Source organism: Coptis chinensis, chromosome 8, assembly GCF_015680905.1.
Source record: "Coptis chinensis isolate HL-2020 chromosome 8, ASM1568090v1, whole genome shotgun sequence".
Classification (NCBI taxonomy): domain Eukaryota; kingdom Viridiplantae; phylum Streptophyta; class Magnoliopsida; order Ranunculales; family Ranunculaceae; genus Coptis; species Coptis chinensis.
Genome location: NC_141463.1, coordinates 13,444,693 through 13,461,675, shown reverse-complemented (window position 1 = coordinate 13,461,675; position 16,983 = coordinate 13,444,693). Strand labels below are relative to the sequence as shown.

Sequence of the window (16,983 nt, the reverse complement as noted above, 5' to 3'; positions counted from 1 at the left end):
CTGATTACTTAAGCAAATATTTAAAGTACCCTTGATCTTATGTTAGTGATTATAAAGAAACCAGAAGTAGCCCAGTTTTTGTCCTTCTCATAATAATCATAAATAATAAAAAAAAAAAAAAAAAAAAAACGCCACCAAATGATTATAAAAAACATGCAAGCAATGTAACAAAGTTAAGAATGACATCTTTTGTTGGAAGAAAAGTCAAGTCATTGCATTCGACAAATATAAACATCACCGTGATTTAGGGTTTTACTGTAGCCATCTACAAAAATTAAATAACCTAATCCCACCTACTATTAGGGGGAAAAAATTGATTTCAATTTCTATGTTTGCCTATGGCAAGCAACCACCACATGCACCTTGAGAAATCAAGTACTACATCTGTTTATTTGAGTTCAAACAACAATAAGATAAGGTGTCTCAAAAAAGTCAATTCAAAAAAAAAAAAAAAACATATTGAAAAAGAGACGTCCATTATATAATTGGTGTTTCGTGCACACATAACTAAATAAGAAGTGATTAAATCTTGTTTACCGCAGAATGAACAAATTACCAAAATCTTCTTTTTAATCATAATTATAATACGTACACAAATCAGTTTAATGGATCCAAGAAATGTTAAAAATCCATAAAATGATTTCTTAGGAAATTCAATACACCCCCTTTACAATTAAATGTGTCAAGTGCCAATTGTTTTAATTAATATCTAGGTCATCCTTTTATGCTTGTATAGAGCTAAACTCGTAACATTTGATATTACAATCGACTGAATTGAGATATATAGTTAAGTCTGAATGTCAGTATATATCAAGCAAATTAAGTAGGCCGAATTTTGATTGGTAAGTGAGAACATCACCACCAAAAAGAAAGTTGTTAGAACTTCGAAGTGTGGATTCCCGTATTCGTTGAGCTCTTTTATCAGCATGCACTGTCGTCCACAAAAATAGTTCATGTATTCTCCTCACTTTTAACAAACTCGTTCAATTTAGTAGGTCAAAGGATTTTGTGTTTGAATATTTGAATCCAGTATCCTGCCTAATGCCTATCTACGCCAATTGCCAAGCAAATACATCACGCATGGTCGATGGTTGGTCTCTAGACATTCAACCTACGATACAACATGACAACATCACACGCTAAGTCCATCATTAATTACTATCATTGGCGACACATGGTGTACAACTTAAGAAGAGAATAAAAAACTTGGTGGTAGGGGATATCAACCAAAAGAACCATTGCATAAGATTCATTGCTCTGCTGGATCAAGCTCTATACAAAAAATATATTTCATAGTAAAGTTACTAACAAAAAAGAAAGGGGAGAAGAAAAATAAAAAAAGGTATGTGAAAAATAAATAAGAACATCAAATAAATGGCTGAAATAATATGAAATGAATCCCTAATTCAAAATTCGGACAAAATGCTAAACCGACTTAGCTAAATATCTAAAAACTTGGCTGAAATTATTTGGATTCAATTATAGAACTCAGTTTCTTCAGAAACCCCAAATTAAGAAACGTCAATAGCTAACAAAGTTACATTACCTGAAATGGAGGAGACCTTGAAATCTTCAGGAGGGAGTTTACGATCATTAACAACGTCAATAATAGAAGACAAACGATCAACAAGCTTCTTTTCAAACTCATTAATTTCTCGCCTTTGTACATAATAATTTATTTGTGTTTTAATGACAGAGAAAAATTGAGAGGGTTGAAAGTAGAATTAAAATGGCACAAACTAAATTCATAAGTTTCGTCTTACATATAGCATTACAGAAGGAACCCACCTCTAAATCATTATTATCATTCTTTTCCTGGTTATTTGCTTCTATGCAAGTGTCTGTTAGGAACTTCAGCCCTCCTGAATCTTCATCCTGCTGTGAAGTGTCTACTGATTGTATGTCTTTAGAAATATCTTTCTCTTTCTTAAATTCAACCAGTTCAGCTTTCCGCTTCCGAAGTATGGTCTGAAATTCACAAACCTTGCATTTACAATGATGTTTTCTTTGTTCTGCCAAACTTGTCCATTCTTTCAGCTTTTCTTCACTCGAAACATGAAAAAACCCAAGTCCAAAAAGCATCGCCTCTAGGTAGTCTCCAAACTATACGGTCAATATCACCTCTAGGTAGTCCCCAAACTATATGGTCAATATCTGCACTTTCCTCAGGGATACTGTCACCTATCCTTACATAGAAATCAAACCCCAAGCTGCTAGTATTGAAAGTTTCACTCAGGTTTCTTTTCCGCTGAAAGCAATCTCATTATAACGATCACTTATCTCCAGCAAAAATTTGCAGATTCCTTTGAGTTGGGGAGCTCCTAGGAGAACTTTCCTGCCAATTTGATTTCTTTCCATGTAGACCTTGACAAAGAAAGTAGGTTGAGATATTATTGGCGGGCAGTAATCTACTTCGTCATCCCTACAGTGAAAAATAAAGACCAATTAGTACGTGAATCCTATCCTTTTGGCGAATTCAAAAACTAAAGAATCAATTAGCATCAACCAAAAACCTAACAATAGTTGAATTCATAAAACTTAAAATGGGAATGAACTGTCCACGCTCTCGGTTCTATTGCACATATGCACCATAATAAGAAACCAGCTCAGGGAGAATCCAAACAGGGAATTGTCCTACGTTCCACTATGAACTATATAATTTTGTCCTTCAACAAATATCTGTGTTTCTTGCTCTTGTAAAGTAGCATGGGTTGTAACTCCCCATGTGCGCTTTAGTAGGTACACCACACAACCTAACAAAATCACTTCTCATCTAGATACTTGTAAGACAATAGCAACCAGCACACAACTTGTCTAGCAAGTTCTTGGAAACTTCATGTTTAGCAGGCTCTTTAGAAACTTGACATTCATTTAAGCGAAAAAAGAAAGGAAAATATAGAAAAAGAAAAATCATGACAACATAGACTACCCCAGGAGAGAAATAGTGTACCTTTTCCCTTCACTCTTATAATTTACCAGGTTGTTCTTGATATATCAAATAAAATTTGAAATAGGTAGAGAAATTCAATCCGAACAAAACAATGCAGAGTCGTCAAGCTGTAAGATTCTACCAAGCACTTCCTTAGGTGAAACACCAAGAAGACCGTGTAATTTGCTCACGCCATAAGCGCTTTATTGAACAGAAGCTCTTGTAATATATTCTGAATACATTCTAGACTCGTAGCACGCTCAGAATCACAAACTTGAGATTTCGGATAACTCAGTGAGAAGAAATATCCCCTAGCACTCCCAGAATTCCCATTTCTTATATTCATCAGAAAATAAGAATGGTTCAAATATAACCTCATTTGCCAAATTATAGTCTAAAGAACTGAAATGAGACCTAAGATCAAGAGGACGCACATTGAGGAAAAATTCAAAGATCTCATCAGTATTCAAAGATTCCCACCAAAGGCTTACCTTCTTCTTCTTGCATTCATTAATAAGACATACAAATTGATCTTTTGCAGAACAAATTCTTTCTTCAGGGTCTTCCCTAGATCACTGGGGTTTTCAACTGCGAGCGCGTAGTTACATACTTGAATAGCTTCATTATACCCTTCTGCATCCTTACTTTTGCTATATATATATATATATTTAATTATTATCAAGGTGGGTTTTGAGAAAAACAGAGTTTTTGAGAGAGGCCAAAAAGCTGGTTTACGTTTCTTTTTTCTTTTCTTTTTTTTTAATTACTTAATTACCCTTAACGTACTATTCAAATACGTGCGTGTATTTGGTTTTTTATTTTCTAAACATGTGTATTTGGTTTTTTATTTTTTAAACATGCGCAAAGACTAAAAGTTTTTTTTTATAAATTGCTAAACACACTAATATTGAAGCTAATTTGGTAAACAACATAGTAATTATTTTTTAAGTAGGGACTTTTTTTAAAAAATTGCTGACATGGCTCACTAGGAGCATCCTGGAATAACCGATATTAATGTAGGTAGGATAATAATGTGGTAAGTTAGAGCACAATTCCTATTTCTAAGGATCTTGTTCTAGCTTAATTAAACCTGTAAAAAATTACTAAAATTAGAGTCCACCCCTAAATCTAGTAGAGAACCACAATTGGTTATAAAATTAGAGGGTCAAAAACACCTGAAGAATCGGGAGCAAAACTTGTCCAAAACAATCATTCCTCAACAAAACTAACAACATTGCCAAAAATAGCTAGCAGCATTTGGATGCATAAACACCGCTCAAAACGTTCAACCCATTGTCTTTTCTCTTTCAACCTATAATAATCCTATACCTTCTTCCCATTTTAGACCCCTTTCATTAGCAGCCTTGGGCCAATCCAAGGTGGTGCATCATTGCTACACCTTTCGAAAATGCAGGCCTCAGGCTGCTGCCTTGTTTTCTTTCTTCTCTTCAGTTCTTCTTTGGTGTCTTTTTCCTTTGCCCTCTCTGGTGTTGAGGTTTCTAACATTGCCCGTCGTCAACTTTTAACTTTCCGTGATAGAGACGGGAACTTACCAGATTACTACGAGTATACAGTTTATGTCCCTTTCACATTTCCTAATTCAAGGTTGCGAAAAGCCTACATTTCCCTTCAAGCATTAAAGAATTCGATCTTTTCTGACCCTTTTAACACTACTGGTAATTGGGTTGGTGAAAATGTTTGTGCCTACACTGGCGTTTTTTGTGCACCAGCCCTCGACGACGAGAGCTTGAATGTTGTTGCTGGTCTCGATATTAATCATGCTGACATCGCTGGACACCTCCCCGCGGAACTTGGTCTCTTGGGAGATCTAGCTCTATTTCACATAAACTCAAATCGGTTCTGTGGGATCATTCCGAAAAGTTTCTCAAAGTTACGGCTTTTATACGAGCTGGATGTGAGCAACAATCGTTTCGTTGGCCCATTCCCAGACGTTGTCCTTGATATTCCCGAACTCACGTATTTGGATCTTAGATACAATGATTTTGAAGGTTCTTTGCCTCCCGCGCTTTTTAATAAGAAGCTTGATGCTTTGTTCTTGAACGACAATCGCTTCACAGGCACCATACCAGAGAATTTGGGAATTCGGCCAAGATCGCTTATAACCTTCGCAAATAACAAATTCAGTGGGTGTATTCCAAGCAGCATTGGTAAGATGACAGACTTGAATGAAATCATATTTTTGAACAATGCTTTCTCTGGTTGTTTACCTCCGGAAATTGGATTGCTCAAGAATGTTACAGTATTGGATCTTGGATCAAATTCAATGACAGGGATCTTGCCTAACAGTTTGTTGAGTTTGACAACAGTTGAGGAATTGGATGTATCTCACAATATGTTAACAGGTTTTGTTACAAAGAAGATCTGTGAGTTGCCTAGGTTGTCTAATTTTACCTTCTCTTACAACTACTTCAAGGGAGAAGCACCAGAGTGTGTTCCATCAACTAAAAAGCATGTCCTTTTTGATGACAAGGATAACTGTCTACCTGATAGACCAAGACAGAAGACAGCCATGAAATGTGCACCTGTGGTGAGTAAACCTGTTGATTGTGGTAAGTCTAAATGTGGAGCTTCATCTCCATCTACACATCCTCCAAAAGTGAATACACCAACACCAACTCCCACACCTAAAACACCAAAACCACAACCATCTCCTTCCCCTCCGGTTAAGACTCCTTCAACTCCTAAACCACAACCAGTTACACCTCCATCTCCTAAAGCCCAAACACCATCCCCATCCCCAGTTTCACCTCCTATGCCTAAGCCACAAGCACCTACACCACCGTCTCCTAAAACACCAACTCCAACTCCAACTCCATCCCCAGTTTCACATCCTACCCCAAAACCAGAAGCACCTACACCTTCCTCTCTTAAAGGACCCACACCAACTCCATCCCCAGTTTCACATCCTACCCCAAAACCAGAAGCACCTACACCTTCCTCTCCTAAAGGACCCACACCAACTCCATCCCCAGTTTCACCTCCTACCCCAAAACCACAAGCACCCACACCTTCCTCTCCTAAAGCACCCACACCAACTCCATCCCCAGTTTCACCTCCTACCCCAAAACCACAAGCACCCACACCTTCCTCTCCTAAAGCACCCACACCAACTCCATCCCCAGTTTCACCTCCTACCCCTAAACCACAAGCACCTACACCTTCCTCTCCTAAAGCACCCACACCAACTCCATCCCCAGTTTCACCTCCTACCCCTAAACCACAAGAACCTACACCCCATCTCCTAAGACACCAACACCAACACCTCCTACCCCTACACCACAAGTATCTACACCTGCATCTCCTCATGAACCAACTCCAGCCCCAGTTTCACCTCTTACTCCTAAACCAGAGCAACCAACATCTCCATCCCCAATTGTTCTTACACCAACAACCCCTGCACCCGAAGCAAGCCCTCCAGAGGAAGAACCACCCACAAATAAGCCACACGTGCCATCCCCAAACACTAGATCCCCAGTAGGAAAACAACATTCACCACCACCACCACCAGTTTCCTCTCCCCCACTACCAACACTAGTTAACTCTCCACCCCCACCAGTCAAATCACTGCCACCACCAACTCCAGTTAACTCTCCTCCCCCACTAGTCAAATCACCCCCACCACCAGCACCAGTTAACTCCCCACCACCTCCCGTCCATTCACCCCCACCACCAACACCAATTAACTCTCCTCCACCTCCAGTCCATTCACCACCACCACCAATGCCAGTTTACTCTCCACCACCTCCAGTCCAATCGCCACCACCACCACCTCCAGTTTACTCTCCGCCACCACCAAGTCCAATCACCACCACCACCAACACCAGTTAACTCTCCTCCACCCCCAGTTCTTTCACCACCACCACCAACCCCAGTTTACTCTCCACCACCTCCAGTTCACTCACCTCCACCACCAACACCAGTGTACTCTCCACCCCCGCCAGTCCAATCACCTCCACCACCAACACTAGTTTACTCTCCACCCCCACCAGTCCAATCACCTCCACCACCAACTCCAGTTAACTCTCCACCACCTCCAGTTCACTCACCTCCACCCCCAACACCAGTGTACTCTCCACCCCCGCCAGTCCAATCACCTCCAGCACCAACACCAATTTACTCTCCACCCCCACCAGTCCAGTCACCTCCACCACCAACACCAGAATTCATCCTTCCACCAAACATCGGATTCAATTACGTATCTCCACCACCACCAATGTTCCCTGGCTATAACTAATTTTGCTTCAACGCCTTCACTTCTCCCTTTTTTAGTTTTTCAATCCTAGAAATACGAACACACCAACTTTTGTTAGTAGTGTGGCTTCTTAACAAAGACAATGCAAGACAAGCTCTACTGTCTCATTCAAGAGAAGGCTTTCTCCTTTGTAAAAGGGCACCAACACGTAGCAAGAAACAACTATGGAAACATAACAGAATTGTATTTGTTGCTTTTTTGATAAATTTGTGTAATTATTGTTCTGGTTGTTCTGTTCAATATATTTTTTACTACTATATATGAATATGAAATGTATCCATTCGAAAATATCACATAATGACATGCATGTCATCACATTCACTAACATAGGTCAGCTTTCGAGGTATATAAAAACATCTGCAACACTCACAATTTGCTAGTAGAATGTTAATTGATACAACTATTTTAGTTGTAACAGTCACAACTAATAAATATCACTTCGCCTGTTTAACATAATTAATATGACAGAAATGATATCGTAGTTAGGATTATATCAAATCCACTCTTTTGGGTTGATGCATGCATCTAACAACTTCCATTCTTCGCTTCCCTCCACCGGCTGTTGCTGCAAAAGCAAAACATGTCATAAGTCATCGATCATATATGCACATTCTCTATGATGGGTATATATGCAGGTGAACTTGCACATTCTCTCTATGATATATATATGCAGGTAGCACAGAACTTGCACATTCTGCAAGATGATGTACAGTAGATTTTACATTAGAACTTTGTCTTTTGACGAACTATCCACAGTAGAGGAGAAGTGGATGATTAAATTAGATTAAGTCTGATAGAACTTCCATCTAACAGGCCATAAGAAGAAAAAGGAGTTGTCAAGCATCTCCTTATCATACATTTAAGTCATCAAAAAAATATTCCCCAAGCCCACGCCTTTCACATCGATGCTGCAGGCAGCAACAGTCTTCAACATAATAGTAGCTTCATCCACATTTGATGATTGATAAACACAATATTTATAGATAATAATCACAATAATACAATAACAATAGTAATAACAATAACAACAGCAAAGCTTAAGCCAAAAATTACTAACATATGCATAAATGAGATATGTTGATAATAACAACCGTTTCTGAACAAACAACTTTTGTAAGATTCACCCATTTACATTATTTCCCATCAAATTGGTTGAGCAACTAACTTGAAAAATATTGATCTGTTATAGTCTACGATACCCAGATACTTTTAATATGCCCAACATATCGTATCCACAAGACAGGACAGTTACACCAACACCCGATCCTTGACAAATACTTCTAGGCCAGACACCCCTACCCCGTGTCCTTTCGAACACACGTTTATTTCCTCGCCTCTTCAATATTTACATATTTGTTTTGTCCATAAATATACTTATTAGTGAATACTATATTACAAATATATAGGGGTAGGTTCTGTTTACAGCACTTCTATTCACCCCTTAAAATGATGAATTAAGGCTTCATTCATATATATGTATTGATCAGTAAAATTCAATTCCATTCATTGAAATTTGAATGCATATTACAGATTACATATGTGATTGTAGGTAGCAAGAAGCTACTAGATCATACATTGTTCCCATACAACCTCAAAGTACAAGAGTGACAGCGTTGAGATATGAAAAAACAATTAAACGAAAGGCACCAACTCAAGAAAGAACCAAGAACTCGCCACCTTTTGGAATTCCACCAAAGGGATGAGAGTTGTAACAATAAGAACTCCTTAGAAAAATACTAACTTCATTCAAAATTATTCCTCACAATTCCAAATCATAGTGATATTTAAAACTAAACACAAACTGAAATACAAAGGGAACATTAAAAATTGATGCAGAGTTTTCTCCCTAGGTTCATAATCAAAACTGAAGCTGCACAAACTGAAACTTAATGCAAGGCATGTACCTATAGAAAATATGGAAATGTAATTTCCAAAGCAATAAAACTGTTCGCAAAACCAAGATGGGAGCCAGAAGTTATGACCAATTCTCTAGAGAAAACTTCTACTCTACCCAGTTTTTTACCCACTACTGTGACCCTCTATTTGGATACAGTTGGATTGCATTGAAATACACTTTCGGTGCGTTATGCCTCGATGTACACCAATGATAATCGGTTACTAAGTCTATTTTGTAGGTCAGATTACTTTGTCGGCTAAGAATTATTTAATGTATATTTAAATTGGCAGAAGCAACAGTTTAGCAAAATCCACAATTGAATTCAACACAAATTAAGGAAAACCTAAAAATCTCTCTTTTTATTGAATCTCATAAACATCAACTAACTAACTAACTACTGAGCCCTAATTACAAGCTCTTATTTATACTAACTGACAACAAAGCAAACCAATTAAAACATGTCACATGGCAAATAACTAAATCAAATACACCAACGGAAAGAAAGGGGCGTCTAATGCAACCCATGGAACCATGACCTGACTCATGTCCACATCATTATTGTTTCCTAGAAGCTGTCAAAATCGAATGCTAGTCTGAATTCTGTTCCTTTGAACATCCCCATCAAAGAGAGTCCAAATTACATATAAAATCGTAGTAACCCTCTCCTTGAAATCTTCAAGATGCGCTTGCCCAATCAAACAACACTTCATTGACCTCTTCCACTATCTTGTAAAGTTCATTCTCCTCCTAACGCTTGAAGATCCTCAAATTTCTTTCCTTCCATACGACCACATAATAGCGCTTGGAATATGATCCACTAGTCATTTACTTTTACTTGATAATGGACCCACAATCAACTCCTTGACCAAGGGTTCTTTAACATTTAATGGTGGATCTCACGGACTATTGAATGCGAAGAAGAATGGATTTCAAACATTGATTGCTAAAGGGAAATTTACTAGAAGGTGACCAATGTTTTCCTCCATCCCTTTGCATAGTTGGCAAAGATTTTGTAGATTCATACTCCTTCGGTCAAGATTATTAATCATTTTGATCCTTCCCAAAGAAGCAAGCCAACAAAAGAAAACTACTTGGAATGGGATAGAGGTTCTCCACATCCTTCTATGTGGAAAGTTTATGATTCTCTTCATAGCCTCAAGATTCAACAAGGCAAATTCCTTGGCTACAACCTCGTAGAACGGTTTCACGGTAAACTCATCTATTGCTTCCCAAATCCACTTCTAGCATCCATCTCCCCGACCTACTCACCATTTCATAGATGCATTTTAAGAAAGTTTCAAACCGCTCCATTTCCCAATCATTGAGACCTCTTCTAAGTGTTCAATTCCACACAACTGCTTCATTGCTCCTTTCTAAGTAATCTGATATCTAAGCTTTCTTGTTGCACGCCAACATACAAATGTCCCTAAATTAATATATAAAAATGCACAATTCTTAATGTCATATTACATTTGTAAGTGTAAACACAATGATTTAACGCTTAATTAAAGTTAAATCAATTAGTTATATATATTAAGTGATTTATCCATAAAGGTATGGTTTAGTCAATTCAGCCAATTAATTCCACTGACCCACCTTGAGCTGGAGAACCCAAAGGCAGAGGTGGACTTCCCTAGTTTAGGGAGTAAAAGCTGAAGAATATGAGCATCCAACTTAAAACCAATTGGTGATAAGTGGGGAATCCCAGGAACTTATATATTTCAATACAAGGCTTAACATATCCCGTGAAGGACTAAACATCTCTCAACACGCCCCCTCATGTGTGGCATAATTTGAGCCTAACATGTGCACCAAGATAATAGTGGACGTGGAGAGGAAGCAGGCCCAACAGGCCAACAACAATACCCCACTCTGATTCCTTGAAAAATATGAGAATCCAACTTAAAACCAATTGGTGATAAGTGGAGGGACCAAGGAACTTGTATATTTCAGTGTAAGGCTTAACATATCTCATGTGGGACTAAACATCTCTCAACAAAAGCACCCATGGGAGCAAGCAAGACAGGAGCATATACAGAAGTACTGACTAGTGACACCCTATCTATATAGCAGCCCTAGAACAGGACTATTCACTTCAAATTTGGTTACTTTTGTCTAAAGTATTTCTATTCTACAGATTTGTTGGGTTAAACACTTAAAACATAAAAAAACCCAGCACAAATAAATTGCTCCCTTGGTATTATGGTTCGGTTGGCCTAAGGGCTTTAAGCACATACAATACACTCCAACCGAAACGCTATCAGACATTAGTTTACCTATGATTTCTAACCTTCAAAATTATGAAGACTAGTTTTTCGTTCAAGGGGGAAAAAAATAAAGTTAAGAAACCAATGGCTGACCCAATTTATTCCTAAGGTAGAATACAATCGACTTTGGGAGAAAAATATTCTACAAATAGTAAATTCAAACATGGTCCCACTACAATAACTGCCGAGTGTTTGCTACCAAAATAAAAACATAAACAAAAAAAGAGGAACTGCGCTTTTCCATGGCTGATATTAATGTTCACCCAAATTCTTAAGGAATTGCGAGTTGTGACTATAACAACCCTACCTTCTGTAAACTCAATATTATAGCTATTTTTTATCTCTTTAAAGGACCGAACTACCTTTACAATTGGTAATAAGATATTCCTCCTTCAGTGAGGGAGATGATAAACATATATCATACTAGTATTAAATGTTGAACACCAAGATTTTTTGAGAATTTTTTTACTAATATAATAATTATTATTATTACTGTTATTTTTATTATTATTGTTATTATTATTATTACCAAATTTATTATTATTATTCCCACAAATTTAAACTGAAAGTAACCACATAGGTGCTGCTTGTAAACCCATAATTTAGCTCAAGAGCAGTGCCTCACTTTTGAATTTGATTTTCTATGACAAGTCAATTATATGATCCAAACCAACACAACAACCAAATGAGGATTTAGCTTACTGCAGAACTGGGCTATGTTTATGGATGAACAATTAGTTAATGTTACAAACTGAATTTTAATGAACCCAAAGAAAAAATTATCTTCTTCTTCCTTAGCTCTTTCAAGCATACACCAAGCAAGAAAATCCAGATTGGCTTGCAAATGCATCTCTTCCTTGTTCATACCATTAAGGCATTAACATTGTTGAAGAAGATGAGCTTAATGTCTCGAAAGGCACTGATTAAGCTATTTTCAATTTGCAATGAGGGAGGTCTTATGCATTCATGCAAAATTGATTTTTTGCAACAATATCCGTAATTTAATTTTTGGGGGTTTCACAGATGAGTTATGAAGAATTCATGAAATAAGACTTGGGGCTTTTGAGATAAAAAGGCTTTATAAATTGAATATTAACATCTTAACAATCATTGATTCTCTTTTAGATGTCAATTTGAATACCCTCATTAATCTTGGGCCAGCTACTGAAGTAACCATACCTGCATCCAAGTTCTAATTTTTTTAAGAATCCTGGTAGCTCTCATATAACTTTTAAAAAACATAGTGAAAATTCTTTCATTGTTAGGACTGTTTAAATAGGATGAAAAAGAATTATGCATTCCTCGCTAAGAAGTAAGAACCACTAGTTGGAACATGTGCATTTTGGCTTTATTAAGAAATTGTATACTGCCGTCAATCAAACTCTTAAAACCTAATTTAGACAAGCATAATCATCAGTATTTTACAAACATGCAGCATACAGTGATTGGAAGACTTAATTGAAGCGTACCTGATTGATAAAATAATCATCACACCACTTTTTGAATCTTGGGTAGAATTCAGTGTCATAATTGTCACAGACAGTCTTTTGGACCTACAACAAAAAGTTAATTACAGCAATTAAACATTAATACCAGGACATTATTCAAAAGCAGTTGCGAAACAAAAATAAGACCTAGAAGAGATGGAGAAGAGCGAACCCATCTATTCAAATACATTTTTCTTTACTTTTTTTGAGGATAACTAAAACTCAGTTGACTTAGGCAAAAGTTAAACAAGGGTAAGAACATGTGCCTCAGAAGATAAAAGAAAATAAACTTAAAATTAACCACCTATTTAAAGGAACTACTAACAAAACTATTACCCACCTATTTATTTGAACAATGAGAGTAGAATTTTGTTATTACCAAAACTAAGATTTCAAATCTAAAGACAAATACGAATGTATGACATAAAATACCGTATGAAAGTGCTTCACGTCCTCCTCAAAGATATAGGCAGGAGTCAAATCAGTCCCACACTCCCACCCCCAAACCACCACTGTCTAGGTACTCCATCCACACCTGCATCTCAGTATGTTGACGTGTCACCAGTAATAGAGAGTTTGAATTCCAACCAGTATCTCAAATTTTTGGTACATAAACAACTAAAAATGGTACTAGTCAACTGATACGAAAACCAACTAAAGTGAGAATCACACGTTAGGGACAAAGGTTCGACAAAAAAGACAAAATTACATAGAACAAAATAAAATTAATTAGAGTACGCAAATAGAACTCAAATTGCACTAAGGTGAAGCAAAGCAATGGCACTATATGCAGTAAGTGCCCACATTCGAAACAATAACAGTAAAACAGAACTGTAGAAAGAAGTTTATCTTCTTAAATTGCAAATGCAAAAAGATGAGTATTATGGGCTGTGATTTGCGAAAAACAACTTAAAGTATTATATTATTAAGATATGAAGTCGCCACTTTAGAGATGAAGTTAAATGTAGAAGTATTTATGGGAGAAAGTGTCTACTCAGTTTGTACAAAGTAAAACCAAATTCATAAGATTGGGTAAATCAACCAAAGGAAAAACTATGAGGCTTATAAAACCTACAAATCATGCATTTTGTCACGCACTCGTCTAGAAATCCCCATCTTCATGGCTCAAAAACTAATACCACACTATTCCACAGATATTTGGCTCTTAATTGAATAAAGTCCCAGTTCCACACCTGTAATACTTCTATAATTTAGTATCTTGAAGAAACAAAAGAATGACATTGATCAAACTTGGAAACTTTTCCATTGAGGACGTTAACTAAGACAGGCCGACAGGGGATGGGGCACAAATTCATAGGTGCTCCCTCCACTACTTTTCCACCATAATATAAGAAAATTTTGATAAAGCTTTGCAAGTTTGAAACGGAGCAACATTTTGCCTGAGTATCCATCCTTTCCTATAAATTCCTACAAATTCCTTTGATCTAATACCCAGTTCTAGTCATATTTCTCCATGGAAAAGTTTTCAAATTTGCAGAGCAATTCAAAACAACCAGATGTTAAAATTTTATTCAAATCAATTTTTATAAATTCCAACAAGAGTCAAGAGCCAATTCCAAAGGATAATTTTGATAACTATCAGGAGAGAAATCTATCATTTGTTTACACTCTGCTTCAAATAACCATCAGTTGGTTGCCCTTAGCTTTTCCTAATTGTGTTCCAACTATGCTAGATCACTTACTTTGCTCCAGCAAAAAGAATATTGTTTCCCTTCTGGCTGTCCCCAAGTCTGTCAAAATACCCATGAAAGGAGCAATAGGAATAGCAATACCTCTTATTCATTGGCTTCCTTTCCCTTCTCACAAGTATTTTGCCAGATTACTAACAATAACTACGTTTATACTCGGGTGGAGCAGCGAAGAGAAATTATCTTCTGCTGGTGTACCACATGTATGGACTATGGAGCCAATTACTTGTCTGGATGCCACTGACGATCAACCTTTAGAAACAATCCTGTGCTATGCTAATTGCTACTAAGCCCTGACGCACCAATGAAACAACTTCGATTGCCATGCTCCAAGAAGTTGCCATTTGAGTTCTATTTTTAATCTTGAACGCAACAACACTGTGTTTAACATATATTCATCAGAGTTGAGGATAGATATTTCAATAACGTTGAATTGGCATCACAAAAATTCCACATATATTATGCGTCTATAAGGAAGATACATAAAATGCTAAATATGATGAAACGAGGATCAGAGAAGGGTCTCTTTCACGAATCACATTTTCTTAAAGGTCAGAATCCACAAATACACACACGCACGCACACACAAACAATTTAAAATCCTATCAGTAGGGTGGTAATTGGAAAATATATACAAAAGCATTATCCTCAAAGATCTCTTCTTGTACCTATAAAACCTTATTTGTGCACTAACGTAACTACAATTATTGTGTACAGTCAACCTATAGAATACTCAGAGTGTGTCACATCTTGAATTCACTCACAATACTAAGTTTACCGCCAAATCAATTTCAAGTAACCAAATTATACCTCTATTATTTATATCTAGGGGGCGAGCCAAGGGGGGTTGAGGATACCCAAATGCTAACCCTGAACTCTAGTGTTCTAACTTTGCATGATGACACGTATTTCTAGTTTTGTATACATAAAGACCCTTAGTCAATCTGGTTGCCTCGCCCTAACATGACACATCAAAGAGTTGAAACTGCCTCAGTTCCTCTTTATCTTTGTTTTTACCTGTAAAAGATTCTGAATTAATCCTTAGTGGTTGTGGGTTTACTGTTCACAATCCCAAATATTCACTGTCAGTCTGTCACAGTGGTTTACTATCTACTTACAAAATACAAAATGCCCAAATGTTTGTCGAGTTGATATAGTAATTAAAACTGGTGTGTTCGAGTACATTACTCTTGAAGAAAAAAATGGGTGGTATTTTGTGTTGGGTAAACATAAAAGTGTTTTTTACGAGAATCCTGGCTCCGCCACTGTTATATCCTTTATATGCATATAAATGAGCAGACAGATACCAAGTAGGCATGCAATAATTCTTACTTGTATTAAAATTGTAATTAAATGTTGAAATGGAGTACCTCCAGGGGCATCAGCGGTAATTAAAATGGATATTCTTTCTTGCGCCTCAAGTATCATCTTCTCCAATCGATAACTGACGGCAGAATCATCTTGTTTAAGAAATGTGATCGGTCGGACGACGGCTTCAAGTTTGGTGCCTCCAGTGTTTTGGGAGTGAAGGAGACAGACAAGGGTTTAAGCGGGGTTTTTAATATCTAGAAATTGGGCTCTAGACACTTTCTTTAGTGTGTTTTTTGTCTAGAGAAAGACCAATATTATCTTTTGATTCTACTCCAATTTTAACAACGTGTCACTTTTTGGGTGTATTAACTGTTTTTAAAACTTCTTATTTCTCCTTTTTACCCTTTCATTTGTAAATGTCAATTTCTTCCACAAATAAATAATACTTTAAAATCTAATGTGCAAGAAGTAGGTGTCGTGCGGTCAATCGAGGCCACTCATCGAGGCAAGGTGCGTGTGTATTGCTCCAAGATGTAATCGCATCAAATAATACAATTGTCTTATAAAAACTCATTTGTCCTTTCACAATTTCACAATTTGAATTACATCAAACAAAGCTTAAACATGATATTCAAAATTATCGGAGATGCATTTTAAATTGTTAAAAGGCTGTATTGAAATTAGTTGAATCAACATACATTTTTCCGCTTTTGAAGTTGATGTTTTCCATATTGTTTTGGTCTCTCTAGAAATTCATCTCACTTTTAATTGGAAATTTGTAGATTTTGGATGAATTTTAGTTATTTTGATTAACCCACTACTCTTTTGGTAACCGATTTAGTTCAGTAGTTTTTGTTGGTAGTTGGCTTCTTTAGTTGGGACTAATAAAAGAGGTCAAAATTGTAAAAGTCACCTCAAATTTGAGACAGATGTCAAATTTCAGTTTCTATGGAGGAAAAACAAAAAAAAAGTTTGCTATTTCCTCTGAACATAAGAAATTTGCGTCTGTGTACCTATACCCAATTTTATGTTTTTAATATAGAGGAACAAAAATGAACAAGAGAGTTCCAAAATTATTTAATAAATATAGAAACAATGTTTTAGAGAACC

At 36.8% G+C, this 16,983-nt stretch overlaps 1 long non-coding RNA gene and 1 pseudogene across 3 annotated transcripts; one reads left to right on the top strand and one right to left on the bottom strand.

Annotated features, from left to right (window-relative positions):
* The first annotated feature begins 4,202 nt into the window (after positions 1-4,202).
* LOC147480054 (leucine-rich repeat extensin-like protein 4 pseudogene) lies at positions 4,203-7,467 on the top strand (annotated as a pseudogene). The gene has a single exon (XR_015206694.1). The product of XR_015206694.1 is annotated as a leucine-rich repeat extensin-like protein 4 pseudogene (transcript).
* Positions 7,468-8,040: 573 nt separating this feature from the next.
* LOC147480053 (uncharacterized) lies at positions 8,041-16,158 on the bottom strand. 2 transcript variants are annotated; one of them, XR_015206695.1, is made up of 4 exons: positions 15,933-16,158; positions 13,286-13,388; positions 12,836-12,919; positions 8,041-8,144 (listed from the first exon to the last, which is right to left on the bottom strand). It is a non-coding gene; the product is annotated as an uncharacterized LOC147480053 (long non-coding RNA). The 2 variants fall into 2 exon arrangements; XR_015206696.1 differs by having other exon boundaries at positions 8,041-8,110.
* Between the last annotated feature and the right edge of the window lie 825 nt (positions 16,159-16,983).